Raw genomic sequence first — 14449 nt, 5'->3', positions numbered from 1 at the left:
GGGGCCATTGTATATTATGAGGAGCTACTCTATATATACGGGGCATTGTATATTATGAGGTGCTGCTCTGTATATAGAGGGCATTGTATATTATGAGGTGCTGCTCTGTATATAGGGGACATTGTATATAGTGAAGTCCTTCTCTGCATATAATTAGCCTTGTATAAGCTGAGGTCCTGCTCTGTATATAGTAGCAGGGGCGGACATACTATTGGAGTAACCTGTGCAGTCGTACAGGAGCCCAAGAGGCAAGGGGGCCACTTCCCACCCCCGACGCAGCGATTAGTTTATGTCACAGACTCACAGGCGCCCAAGTACTGCTCTCCTGGGACCCTCTCCTGTATAGTAGGTATATCCGACTCTATCGTCTTGCTCTGTATATAGGGTGTATGAGACATTACAAGGTCCCGGGTGCACGTAGTATACAGGTATCCCATACAGCGGCTGTGCAGCTCTGGAGAGAGGGGTCTGTGCCATGTTTGCTTCATTTTGTAAAATGTACTGAAGGCACAAAAATGGGATGAGAACAGCAGGACCTTCTTTATCTGTAGACTGGGGAGATGCAGGGTTGTAAACAGAAATAATAGTCACATAGTAGATGAAGGTGACCAGCTTAGTACCAGTCACCCCCATAGTATGCCTGGCACACATGCCCCCGTTGTCTGCCATCTCCAGTGGGATAGGTATAGTGGTTACTGGAGGTGCAGTCACTGGTCGCCTTTATGTCATTTCCTTCTGTCCAGTCTGTGAGATAATATGTAATGGCCCCCCATATACAATCAGCTTCACCGCCTCCATATCACTGCTTTCCTGAGATCCTATGTTGCCATAAATGTACCACCGAACAGGGAGGTCACCATGAAATCCACTGAAGTTAGGGTCTGGGCCAGGACAGCTGATGAATCTATACAACACATCTCCAGTGGCGTACCAATGGTGGCAAGACACGACGGCTATGGGAGGTGTATGGTGCACGCTCACATGCTGCGCCTGCTCTGTATCTGGCAGGTGTCGGCTGTTTTACACAGCAGACGCCCTGTTCTGATTGGTGCTAGATTTGTTTGCAGAAGTAATTTAACTCTTAAGAAGCGACTATGGAATCTAAATTGTTAGATGGGGATCCCCCTGCCATGTCCACTGTGCCCCAGCAATGTAATCACGGGAACCCAATGGGTTGTTTAATGACAGGTCACTGGGTTCATGGGGCAGAAGGGGCTAAATAGGACTTTTGCTATGGGGCCCCAGTCGTTATGTACGCCCTTGCATATTTATTTTGCTTGGTACCCTCCAATGTTTTTGGAAATTGGGTAGAATGTCCAAGAGTCTGATTTACCATCCTTCAGATTAGTAATTGCAAAAATGTCATCTATCTATCTATCTATCTATCTATCTATCTATCTATCTATCTATCTATGATCTATCCATCTATTATCTATCTATCATCTATCTATCTATTATCTATTATTTATTATCTATCTATTATCTATCTATTATCTATCCATCTATTATCTATCTATCATCTATCTATTATCTATCTATCTATCTATCTATCTATCTATCTATCTATCTATCTATCTATCATCTATCTATTATCTATTATCTATTATCTATCCATCTATTATCTATCTATTATCTATTATCTATTATCTATCTATTATCTATCTATCAAAAAATTGGAACAGCACTGTATAAGTTAATCATGGGTGCAAGGCCCCCCAAACATATATACGTTTGTAGTGATAATAACAATATAAAAAGCAGGCAGCACTCCAAAAAATAGTGAAAAAGGTGGATTTTATTAGCCCATATGGTGTGGAAACATTTTGGTTGTGACCAACCTTTCTCAATGCCTTTCAAGGTTTCAGAAAGGTTGGTCACTACCGAAATGTTTCCACACCATATAGGCTAATAAAATCCACCTTTTTCACTATTTTTTGGAGTGCTGCCTGCTTTTTTTTATATTGCTACTATCTATCTATCTATCTATCTATCTATCTATCTATCTATCTATCTATCTATCTATCTATCTATCTATCTATCTGTTATCTATTATCTATTATCTTTCTATCTATCTATTATCTAGCTACCTATTATCTAGCTACCTATTATCTATCTATCTCGATATAGGAAAAATGCAGGCAGCACTCAATAGTTTAAAGGTGAAAAAAATAGGTTTTATTTCAAACCCACATGCTTTCCTATGTCTGGATTGAGGCAAGTCTTGGATGTTTTGTCTGGGAGGCGTGCACCCACCTATTGGTTAAGTGCTGTTCCAATTTTCTATGTTTACCTATCTATCCATCCTAACATTTTATCTGGTTATATTTCCATCAATCTCATGTCTATCTATATTTCTATTTACCAATCCAAGCCATTTTCCCACTATGCAAAATATACAGACCACATGTGGTAATTCCACAGTAGAAGCTTACAAAGTAATTCCATAGTAATCCATAAACTGCTTGTTGAATATAAAATCCCCATACTCCGTCATTTATGGCTGCCTATATTCTGCATAGAGGCCGTGGGGAGTTAATGATTCCGCTGTCTGACCTGTTCTATTTTTGGGCCTCTCTTGTAAGTCACGGAAGAGACTCCATTTTTTAATACTATAGTAAGTAAATGCCGTCTAAACAGTTTTCCAGTTTAGAGCCACCCTTTACACACTGATATAATATGTTAAAGATTTATATATCTTATATATAGAGCGAGCATAGGACCGCACCTTCAAGAAGGTCAAATATGGCTACAAGTTAAAGGGTACCACCTTCTGCAAGAGAATAGCACAGCAATACCCAGAGGGGATCACTTTTTTCATACTGAAGCCACTTTATTTTTTCTTACTACATCAACCTCATTTTCTTTCAGTGTTGAAATTCAAGTATTTGATTTTTATCATTACTATTTTTTTTTTATTTATTCTTCGTTTATTTTTTGTTCTACCTCAAAATAATGCTTATTAGTTTATGGAAAAATTATCAGTAGCATGGCTCATATCTTGTAGACTTCACATCTTTTTATAGGTTCTGCTGTAGGCTGGCAGCTTGTATGTATAATATGGCGCCATTTATCTCCATTTATTTATGCAACATTTTGATGTTTAATCTGGCATTCTGTAGTCTAGAAATATCCTGAAAATGTATAGCTGGGTTCATTAATTATATATATACATATATATGTATATATATATATATATATATATATATATATATATATATATATATATATACTGTTTTTTAATTTGTGGATATATATATATATATATATATATATATATATATATATATATATATATATATATATATGCACATATAAAATATCTAGTATTATGAAAGCCTTTTGTTTTCAAATTGAAAAGTGTTAATCATTTATTTTTTAGCAATTAGCAAAATGGAAACGTGAATGAGCAAAATAGAAATCTAAATCACATCAATATTTGATGTGCCACCCTTTTGCCTTTCTCTGCTCCCTAGTATTCTATTATCACCCTTTGCCTTCATCGTTTCTTCTAGGTTCACTTGCACCCATTTTTTGAAGGAACTTGGCAGGGAGGTTGTTGTAGGGGCCACATAATAATTTCCAGAACTTTTTCTTCTCCTTAAACTGGAAATAAATCTAAATGACATTGGTTGTATGTTTTGGGGTTGTTGTGATGCTGCACAATAAATTTGGAGCCAATTCGTCGCTTCCTTGAAGATATTGAATGATGGATAAGTACCTACCTGTACATTGTACCTGTACATCTACGTTGAGGACATTACTGATCCGGACCAATTCTTCTATGTAGACTATTTCTGGCCAAACATCTCTGAACATTAGATGGGTATAGATGGTCCCACTGGTCGCTGCCAGTTCTGAGTTGTTGGCACTGCTGGACATCTTCAAATTTATAAGGGCAGTAACATGTTGTGTTTTTCATCTGCCGCACTAAGTTTCCTTGGCTGACCATGGCGTCTACGGTCCTCAGCGTTGCCCATTTGTTGGTGTTCCTCAATGCTGAGAAATACAGGCAGACATTTATGCAGCATTCAATACCATCAGGGAGGCGTCTGATTAGCTCCAAACTTATTCTGCAACAGAACAACGATCCCAAACATCCAGCAAATGTCATAAAGAATAATCTTCACCTGAAAGAAGACAAGTAGCTCTGGAAGTAATGATGCGGCCCCAAAGAGTCCCGATCTCAGCATCATCCAGCCTGTCTGGGATTACATGAAGAGACGCAAGGATTTGTGCAAGCGACATCCACAGAAGATTGGTGGTTAGTTCTCCAAAGTGTTTGGAACAACCTCCTGGCAAGTTCTTTAAAAAATGTGTCTGTAACTGCAGTGGCCTGCGAAAGTATTAATACTCCCTCCCCCTTGGCTTTTTACATATTTTGCTACATTACAACCTGTGTATAAATATTTTTGTAATCCAATTTATCCGTGATGCTTCAGCACTAAATAGTCTAAGTTGGTGAAGTCAAGTGAGAAAAATATAGGCATAAATTAAATTTATGGGATCAAAAACCTAAAATATATTGCATATGTTTTCACCCCTTTTGCTATGATGCTCTTAAAAATTTCTGGTGCAAGCAATTCCCTTCAAAAGACCCATTTTTAGTGACGGGACGTCCCCCCTGTGTGATATCCAAGTGTCACATGTCTGTCAGTATATACACTTTACCTTTTCTGAAAGGCCACAGAAACTGCAACACTATAAACAAGAGGCACCACTAACTAATACCATGAAGAACAAGGTGATCTCCAAACAACACCATGAAAACCAAGTAGATCTCCAAACAACACCATGAAAACCAAGGTGATCTCCAAACAACACCATGAAAACCAAGGTCATCTCCAAACAACACCATGAAAACCAAGGAGATCTCCAAACAACACCATGAAAACCAAGGAGATCTCCAAACAACACCATGAAAACCAAGGTCATCTCCAAACAACACCATGTAAACCAAGGAGATCTCCAAACAACACCATGAAAACCAAGGAGATCTCCAAACAACACCATGAAAACCAAGGTCATCTCCAAACAACACCATGAAAACCAAGGAGATCTCCAAACAACACCATGCAAACCAAGGAGATATCCAAACAAGTCAGGGACAAAGTTGTTGAGATGTACAAGCCAGGTTTGGGTTATAGAAAAATCTTCCAATCTCTGATGATCCCCGGAGCTCCATCAAATCCATTATCATCAAATGGAAAGAGCATGGTACCACAACAAACCTGTCAAGACAGGGCCACCCACCAAAACTGTCAGCCTGGGCAGGGAGGTCATTAATCAGAGAGACAGCACAGAGACCAAAGGTAACTCTGAAGGAGCTGCAGAGTTCCCCAGCAGTGACTGTAGTATCTGTCCATATGACCACAATAAGCTGTACACTCCATAGAGGTGGCCTTTATGGAAGAGTGGGAAGAAAAAAACCTTTATTTAAACACAAAAATGGTAAGTCTCATTTTGAGTTTACCAAAAAAAGTGGGAGAATCCCAAAATGTATGGAGGAAGGTGCTGTGGTCAGAGGAATTGAACTTTTTGGCCACCAAGATAAACGCTATGTCTGGCGCCAAACTAACACAGCTCATCATCCCAAGAACACCATCCCCACAGTGAAACATGGTGGTGGCAGCATCATTATGCTATGGGGATGTTTTTTGGCAGCAGGAAAGGGAAAATGGTCCAAGTCGAGGGGAAGATGTATTGCGCGAATACAACAGAGATATTCTCCAGCAAAACCTGTTTCAGTCTGTCAGTAACTTGAGACTGGGGTGGAAGTTCACCTTCCAACAAGACAATGACCCAAAGCATACTACTAAAGCAATGCTCAAGTGGTTTAAGGGGAAAAGTGTAAATGTTTTGGAGCTGCCTAGTCAAAGTCCAGACCTTAATCTAACTGATAATCTGTGGTCAGACTTGAAGATCGCTGTTCACCAGAGTAAACCATCTAACATGAAGGAGATGGAGCAGTTTTTCCTTTAGGAATGGGCAAAAATCCCAGTGACAAGATGTGTAAAACTCATAGAGACTTATCCACAGCAACTTGCAGCTGTAATTGCCGCAAAAGGAGGCTCTACAAAGTACTGACTTTTAAGGGGGTGAATAGTTTTGCACACTGAAGTTTTCAGTTGTTTCACCATATTTGTTCTTTGCATCAGAAAAAAGGAAACCAAATCATCACAGTTGTAGGTATGCTCTTTACATGAACTGTTGCAAACCCTCAAAAAGCAAAACCTGTGAAAATCCAGATTGTGAAGTAGCAAAACATGAAAAATGCCAAGAGGAGGGTGGGGGGGGGGGTGAATTTTTTCGCAAGCCACTGTTTCTAGAACAATGTTTCCAAAAACTCCAGTCTTCGTGGCCCCAACAGGTCATGTTTTCAGGATTTCTATAGTGTTGCACAGGTGAGAGAATTCCAGATGCCTTGATGATACTTCCATCACCTGTGCAATACTAAGAAAATCCTGATAACATGACATGGGGCCGTGAGGACCAGAGATTAGGAAACCCTGATCTAGAAGAATTAATGCTGGTCTAAAGGCAAAAGGCAGTCACCAAACATTGATGTGTTGTAGATTTCTCTTTTGTTTATTCAGTTTGCATTTTGCTAATTGCTAGAAATAAATTATTAACATTTATATTTTTGAAAGTAGTGATGCTTTGATAGGCAGATTAGATAGATGATAGATAGATAGATAGATAGATAGATAGATAAAAGATAGATAATAGATAGATAATAGATGGATAGATGATAGATAATAGATAATAGATAGATAGATAATAGATGATAGATAGATAAAAGATAGATAGATAGATAGATAGATAGATAGATAGATAGATAGATAGATAGATAGATAGATAGATAGATAGATAGATAGATAATAGAGGATAGATAGATAGATAGATAGATAGATAGATAGATAGATAGATAGATAGATAGATAGATAGATAGATAGATAACACTGGTCAACAGCATTTTTGGTGCCAAAGATATTTCATCGAATTTAGGGTATTTTTGGGGTGCTGATTCTGAATATGTCATCAGTTTTGCCAGATTGGCTCAAGTTTTTGAGATTTTTGGTATCTTATTTATAGCACTTGTTGGTAAATGCGACGCATCATCTCATTAATTTCTTTGGATTAGTACTTGAACTGAGCAGTTCTCAATACAGTTTTGTGTTAATTAGTGTTCTAAAAGTTTGTTCATAGCTTGATTTTTGCACTAACTTTATGTTGTTGTCTGTTTTCCAGTGAAAAGCATGAACTCATCAAGAAGAAGTTGTCTTAACGATCCAGACTCATTCTGTTACATTTGTGGTGAATACACACTGCCAAAACATAGAAGAAACATAACAGACTTCGTAAAAAAAGTGTATTTTGCCTATTTTGGGGTTATGCTTGGGGACCAAGACAAGTTTTGGGCACCACACATAGTGTGCAAAGCATGTATCGAATTATTACGAAAATGGAGCAAAGGACAAAGAAAAAGCTTCAAATTTGGTGTTCCAATGGTGTGGAGAGAGCCAAAAAATCATCATGATGACTGTTATTTCTGGTAAACACAGGTACAGGCACATCTTCACAATGAGGGACAGGCCTTCTTGCAGATTCCATGTTACTCCCATTTTCGTTTCTTATGCTTATTGAATCCTTGCACTTGCACTGCACAGAAATAACAGTCATCATGATGATTTTTTGGCTCTCTCCACACCATTGGAACACCAAATTTGAAGCTTTTTCTTTGTCCTTTGCTCCATTTTCGTAATAATTCGATACATGCTTTGCACACTATGTGTGGTGCCCAAAACTTGTCTTGGTCCCCAAGCATAACCCCAAAATAGGCAAAATACACTTTTTTTACGAAGTCTGTTATGTTTCTTCTATGTTTTGGCAGTGTGTATTCACCACAAATGTAACAGAATGAGTCTGGATCGTTAAGACAACTTCTTCTTGATGAGTTCATGCTTTTCACTGGAAAACCGACAACAACATAAAGTTAGTGCAAAAATCAAGCTATGAACAAACTTTTAGAACACTAATTAACACAAAACTATATTGAGAACTGCTCAGTTCAAGTACTAATCCAAAGAAATTAATGAGATGATGCGTCGCATTTACCAACAAGTGCTATAAATAAGATACCAAAAATGTCAAAAACTTGAGCCAATCTGGCAAAACTGATAGCATATTCAGAATCAGCACCCCAAAAATACCCCAAATTCATTAAAATATTTTGGACACCAGAAAAAAAAAAATTTTTTTGTTGACCTGTGTAATAGATGATAGATAGCTAGATGATAGAGATAGATAGATAGATAGATAGATAATAGATAGATGGATAATAGATGATAGATAATAGATAGATAGATAATAGATAGATAATAGATAGATGGATAATAGATGATAGATAGATAGATAGATAGATAGATAGATAGATAGATAGATAGATAGATAGATAGATAGATAGATAGAAACTACTGTTGTGGTTGTGCCATTTTTGCCTCTTATCGTGATACAGGTTTTTTTCTATCATCACAGTGTTTTCCATGCACAGGGGATTGATACTGTATTATTTTAGAGTTTTTGGGGTAGCTTTACCCTTATACAGCTGTCTATGTTGATTGTGTAGAAGTGGCATTTACATACATTGGTAGTGTGATGTAGTAGAGCTGAATTAGCCATTTTATGCTTTGGGTTACATACTTTGTGCAGTGTGATAACTTCATGAACTCAAATAGTTATAGGCCTATATAAAGCTACACCTGATACAGGGAGAATTAAAAGAACTGGGAGGCCATATGCCAGTATGGATCAGCAGCATGGTATATGTGACCTGTTTAATGCCAGAATGTCCATGCCACTGTTCACTGCCCACCACCTGAAAGAACGCAACCATATTTAACTGCCCTTCATTTGTGGACACAGACAGAAATAGGCCTCCATGCAGGAACACCATATAGGCCCTTTGCTGCCCAATAACTCAATCATAATGCACAATTCCACTTGCTTTGGGGTGGAAATTGGCCCTCATACCTTTTGGGCAGCCTGGCCAAAAAGGTTGCACCATTAGTGTATAAGATAGATAGATAGATAGATAGATAGATAGATAGATAGATAGATAGATAGATATATAGATAGATAGATAATAGATAGATAATAAGATAATAGATAGATAGATGATAGATAAAACATACATAATAGATATAAATAGATAGATAATAGATAGATAATAGATAGATTGATAGATAGATAGATAGATAGATAGATAGATAGATAGATAGATAGATAATAGGTGGAATTGTGCATCATGATGGGCTCTTGGAGTTTGCTGCCAATCAAGCACAGTAATACTGTTGTTTGTAAACCAGGTATAGGTACTTTTGGCAGTGTGGACAGGGGCCAAGTCCTGCTGGAGAATTAAATTTTGAACTCCAAAAGGCTTGTCGGCAGAGGAAAGCATGAAGTGCTCTAAAATTTCCTGTTAGACGGCTGCGCTGACTTTGGTCTTGATAAAGCGCAGTGGACCTACACCAGCAGATGATATGGCTCCCCAAACCATCACTGATTGTGGAAACTTCACACTAGACCTTGGAAAGCAAGGTCCCAGAGTCTAGAGGAAGAGGAGACAGGCACACAATCGAAGCTGCTTAAGGTCATGTGTGAAGTTTCCACAATCAGTGATGGTTTGGGGAGCCATGTCATCTGCCGGTGTAGGTCCACTGTGTTTTATCAAGACCAAAGTCAGCGCAGCCGTCTACCAGGACATTTTAGAGCACTTCATGCTTCCCTCTGCTGACAAGCCTTTTGGAGTTGGAAATTTCACTCTCCAGCAGGACTTGGCAACTGTCCACACTGCCAAAAATACTAATATCTGGTTTACAAACAACAGTATCACTGTGCTTGATTGGCAGCTAACTCGTCTGACCTTAACCCCATAGAGAATCTATGGAGTTTTGTCAAAAGGAAGATGAGAGACACCAGACCCAACAATGCAGACGAGCTGAAGGCTGCTATCAAAGCAACCTGGGCTTCCATAACACCTCAGCAGTGCCACAGGCTGATCGCCTCCATGCCACGCCGCATTGATGCAGTAATTGATGCCAAAGGAGCCCCAACCAAGTATTGAGTGCATCTACTGAACATACATTTCAGTAGGTCAACATTTCGGATTTTAAAATCATTTTTCAAGCTGGTGTTATAAAGTATTCTAATTTACTGAGATAATGACTTTTGGGTTTTCTTTGGTTCTAAGCCATAATCATCAACATTAACAGAAATAAACATGTGAAATAGATCACTCTGTTTGTAATGTCTCTATATAATACATGAGTTTCACTTTTTGTATTGAAGAACTGAAATAAAATAACTTTTTGATGATATTCTAATTTTGTCAGATGCAACTGTATATATAAAATGGTGCTGCTTTTTTGTAGATAGATACTATAGAACTCAATATACAGTTTGCGACCAAAAGTGGAAAATGATGCCAAAGAAAGTGGTACTTTTAAAATAAAATATTATTTTTATTGATAGAATAATTTAAAAACATACAAAATGAAAAGGTGCTAGATCCAATGAGAGAGGGACCTAAATGCCATAGGGTGACCACACGTAAAGTGGAAGTAAGGCGGTGTAAAGATTAGACAATGTAAGAATTAGTATGAGGAGGTGCCAAATGTATTATGAGACAACTCATGTGCGTATATAAACCATAAAATATGAATTGAATATTAGTGATATTAGAAATAATTCCTAAAGCATACACCATATGTCTCATAGGTTAATGGCTGTATTGGGGTGCTTGTCAACAAGTAAAAGGCTATATGTCAGATATAATGTTCCTTAAACAAGTCCTACATTGCCACTGAATGCGCATGATGGCTAAAAAATATTGTCTCATTGTAAAATTAGTTAGTACGTAAATTGCATAATGTACCTGATGTTGGCCGGCCACGGGGAGACCCCCCAGAGGGCAGAGGGACGCAGGGGATCTCCATTTAGGTCCCTCTCTCATTGGGTCTAGCACCTTTTCATTTTGTATGTTTTTAAATTATTGTATCAATAAAAATAATATTTTATTTTAAAAGTACCACTTTCTTTGGGATCTTTTTCCACTTTTGGTCGCAAACATAGTGAACTATATATAATTTCTAAGTGGTGCATTGCCCGATTGGTAAATGGGTTTTGATACTTGGGGCATTTTTTTTTGTGAATGAAAAGAAATCAATAGACATAAAATGTATGCCAATATAGAGGTCAATATGTTGTAAATTGCTTCAAACATATTAAATCCTACTTTTCTTCAAGAACAAGTCTGCTTTTTGTGTAGCTGCACATTGTAGCCCTGAATTCACTATGACAGGATGGTTAAACCAGTTTGTGGCCGGTATCTCCATGACGAACATCTCCTCCTCTACTTTCACACATCAGGTTTTCGCCGTCACGCTCAATCCGGCTAAATTTAAAAAAAAACAGATCCGGCCAATGTTGCCGCCAGATCAGGTTTTTTTCCCATAGACTTGTATTAGTGCCGGATTGCACAGGATGACATTGCGTTTTTCCAGTTTTCGCCGGATCCGGCAAATCTGCCGTTTCCGGTTTCTGGAAAAAAACGTCCATAGCAACGTTTTTTTGTCTCCGGCGAAAAAGCCAGAAGCTTCCGGCTGTTTGCTAGAATGGAAGCCTATGGGAGCCGGAAGGTGCCGGATCCGGAAAATGACAGATTCCGGCGCCGGATTCCATTTTTTTAAAACTGAGCATGCTCCCAATTTTTTTTATCCAATAATCTAGATATGCTAGCCGGATCTGTCGAAAAAACGGATCCGTCACATCAGTTTTTCACAATCTGCGCCGGATCCGGTTTTTCCAACACTCGCTAAATTGTGCCTGAGGCAAAAAAACTGATGTGTGAAAGTAGGCTATGTGAACATTTACACCAGGTCCTGTGACAATTAGGGCGTTCCCTCCACACTTACTTTGGCGCACATTTACATAAACCTCCTTGATTCGCTTTAGTCTTTGACTTTTGGGTCATCGTAGTTACAGGAGAGGGGAGGCCTGCGTTTTATCCTTTAGCATATTTATCTTGTAAAAGTCAAATTTATGTAAAGCAGTCAAAATGTAAATGTTAATGTTGCCATAGCAACCATGGGATGATGACTTCCATTTTCTAGGTGGTAGTGACCAATCAGATTGAAGCTCTCAAAAATGTGTTGCAGGGGAAAAGATAAGAGCAAGAATCTGATTGGTTGCTATGGGCAACTACTTCAGTGTGGGCCTGCACTTGTGTCTGAGGCCTAGTGATGTTTTCCCAAGATTGCCTCCCTCAGTATTCGGAGGCGAGCACCCCATTAACGCCAAGAGAAGAAAGGATTTTGAGGGGAGCAGTAATTTTAGTTTTTCTCCACATGAAATGAAGAAAAAAGTAATAGCAAATAGCGTAGAATGTAGTCATTTTGGCAGTGTACAAGTGAAGTAGAGTTAAAGGGGTTGTCCAGTCTAAAACTACACTCTGTGTGACTGCAGACGCTGTGAGGATTTTTCGGTGACAGCGCTGGGACCGGCCGTAATGTGACTGCAAGTATGCGATATGCATACCGCCTGCCACCATCCTACTAGTCTTTCCGGCCTCACTCAGTACACTTGCATTAACCGAGGCCGCTCCCAAACGTTTTAACATTTTTTTCGAAAAGTAAAGAAACCATGAAAGTTTGAATCACCCCCTTTTTCCCCTCCGAAAATAAGAAAATAAAAAATAAAAAAATAAAATAAACAGAATATTCATTATCAACGCATCTATAAAAACCCAATCGATGAAAATTTTAAATTAATTTACCCGTATAGTAAATAAATCACAAAGAAAAAAGAAAAAAACTCTAAAGGATTTTTTGAGGTAACTGAATCTTTTCCAAAAAATACAATATGCGGTAATCAAAATGCTGCACGTACCACAAAACCATACCAATAAAAACTACTGCTCACCTCACAAAAAAAAACAACTCGCCATAAAGCTCTTCCACGTTAAATTAAAATATAATAAGTCTTCAAATTCTTTTTGTTCATTGTTATGAATTTTTTAATAATTACAAATATTTAAAATATAAATTTTAAATGTAAAATATTAATTTTAAAATAATTACAAAAGTATTCAAGTTTGGTATCAGCATAATCGGAGCGGAAGAATCATGCTTTTTACCGCACAATGAATTGCGCAAATATGAAATCCAAAAAGAAATAGTGGAATTGTGATTTTTTTTTATTTTTTTTTTAATTCCTTCCAACTTGGAATTTTTATTTTTGTTTTTCAGTATGGTAAAATAAATGGTGTAATTCCAAAGTACAACAATAAGCAAGCTCCTATATATACGTCTATATCAGCAGATATATATCAAAGTTATGGCTCTTAGAAGAAGAGGAAAAAAAGGGTGAAAATGAAAATTGGCTTTTTCATTAAAAGGGTAACAATATCTGAATGTAGGAAAAAAAGCTACGAAAAAACGCTTGTGAAAATATGGATGAAAATTATGCAAAAACTATGTGTGACAGAAGATTTACCCAAGTACAATATATATATATATATATATAAATATATATATATATATATATATATATATATATATATATATATATATATATTCATTGATCCCCAATTTTAGAACTGTACAGTATTTTTATTTTCTTTATGTTGGAGTGGAGAATGTGGTCTTTGGGTTTGGGGCTTTATAGAAAAATTCTCATTACTCTTTTCTTAATTTTCCACCTTTTGAGGACAATCTTTTTTTTAACTTACCTGCATGTAGTTGGAGCTAAAAATCATTTTTGCATTTGAGTCTCATGAAAAATGTTTGTCCTTGTGTCTTCTATAGCCTATTTGTTGTACTGGCAATTGCTAACTGGAGAATGAGTTAACTGAGAATCTGTCAGTCAGCCCGCTATGACGATATAACACAGAGTTTGAAACTCATTTATCTGTCTTTTTCTGAGTTCCTCTCAGCTGATATATGACCACGGACACCGTTAAAGTTGACTATGCAGGAAAACAAAGCCAGCAATAGGTTGTACAACATAGAGACTTTAAAAGCCAAACGGTGCACAATCATTACTGAAACCCAATTGCAAACATGATTTAAAGCCCCAAATACGATGCAATAAAGTATAAAAAATTAAAATGTTTCCACAAAGTTGGACCTTCCCTTTAAAATGGTTAGTTTTTTATACGATTTATAATCACAATTTATAATCATCATTTGTGGGGGGTTCGGATATAAGCCCCGGTAGGACCAACGAACGGGTGCCAGAACGTAGTGTGAAAGCACCCTATAGTCGAAACTCCGTTAAAAGTTTCATTAAGTTTTCATGTCTCCTTTAATAAGATGTGTAGTAGAGGGGTGACAAGGACACTAAACTTCAGGAGGGCAAATTTCCAACGGATGAGAGAGGATCTTGGTGCAAT

The 14449-nt window shown here is 37.6% G+C and overlaps 1 long non-coding RNA gene across 12 annotated transcripts in view; it reads left to right on the top strand.

The window, feature by feature from the left end:
• LOC143806493 (uncharacterized) overlaps positions 1-14449 on the top strand; it is a 138889-nt gene that overhangs the window by 28019 nt on the left and 96421 nt on the right. For 2 of the 12 annotated variants that reach the window (XR_013221485.1, XR_013221484.1), the window contains exon 1: positions 12260-12421. The exons of the other annotated variants lie outside the window; for them this stretch is intronic. This is a non-coding gene — a long non-coding RNA (uncharacterized LOC143806493). Of the gene's footprint in view, positions 1-12259; positions 12422-14449 lie in introns of those variants that run through there. 12 annotated transcript variants of the gene reach the window in all.

This window comes from Ranitomeya variabilis, chromosome 2 (assembly GCF_051348905.1).
Source record: "Ranitomeya variabilis isolate aRanVar5 chromosome 2, aRanVar5.hap1, whole genome shotgun sequence".
Classification (NCBI taxonomy): Eukaryota; Metazoa; Chordata; class Amphibia; order Anura; family Dendrobatidae; genus Ranitomeya; species Ranitomeya variabilis.
This window is presented reverse-complemented; position numbering and strand designations above follow the sequence as displayed.